Raw genomic sequence first — 1,024 nt, 5'->3', positions numbered from 1 at the left:
AGGAGGTTGTTGTGCTCTAGCATATGTGCTGCTTCTTTTAGTTTTCGTATTTTCCAGTGGTATTCTCTGTCTATTATTTTAACTTCATCCCACAGGGGGAGGTTGTCTCCATTTTTTCATACATGATCAGCTATAACCGATTTGTCAATATCTCCTTGGTCACAGCTTTGCGATGTTCGTCTACCCTTATTTTGAGGGGGCAGCATGTTTCGCCTTTATATAACCTACCACACCTGCATGGGATGGAGTACACAGTCTTTGGTCATATTTTCTTCTGTTAGTGGTTTTACTCAAAGGAGATATTTGCGGAGTGTTGTATTACTCTTGAATACTGTCCTGATGTCATATGGACCTCCTCATATCTTTTCAGACAGGCCTTTCACATAGGGTAGACAGACTGTGGACAGTTTATTGGTTCCATCTTCTCTTTTCTTCATAATTGGAGTGGATAGTATGTTTTGGGGGTAGTTGTTGCTTAATAGATTGTTATTGAGCTTGATCAATTCTTCATGGTGTGTATCACGATCGCTACTTATATTCTTTGTATGATGTTTTAGGCACTGAGCAATCTCTCTCTTTACACTGTATGGATGGCAGGAGTTAAAGTTGAGGTATCGTCCAGTAAAGGTCGGCTTGCAGTATATGGATGTCCTGAGTCCATACTTGGTGCGTGTTATTAATACGTCCAGGAATGCCAGCTGATTGTCTTTTTCCTTTTCCATTGTGAACTGTATGGATGGTTTTATTGAGTTCACATGATCTAACAACACTTGGACATCTTCCTGGTGGGCCAGAGTATAAAGGTGTCATCAACATATAGCCATAGTGTTGGTTTTAGTGGTGTTGATCCTAAAGCCAAATTCTCAAAGTAGTCCATGTATATATTGGCTATTACCAGTGATAATGGTGAACCCATAGCTAAACCCTCCTCTTGTCGATATATATCAGTGTCTATACTGAAGTAGGTTGTTTCTACACAGAAGGTCAACATTTCCATCAAGTTTCTTATTGGTATACTAGTGCG

The sequence above is a fragment of the Octopus sinensis genome, linkage group LG11 (genome assembly GCF_006345805.1).
Source record: "Octopus sinensis linkage group LG11, ASM634580v1, whole genome shotgun sequence".
Lineage (NCBI taxonomy): Eukaryota > Metazoa > Mollusca > Cephalopoda > Octopoda > Octopodidae > Octopus > Octopus sinensis.
The sequence above is the reverse complement of the archived record's forward strand: the minus strand, read 5'-3'. Positions refer to the sequence as shown.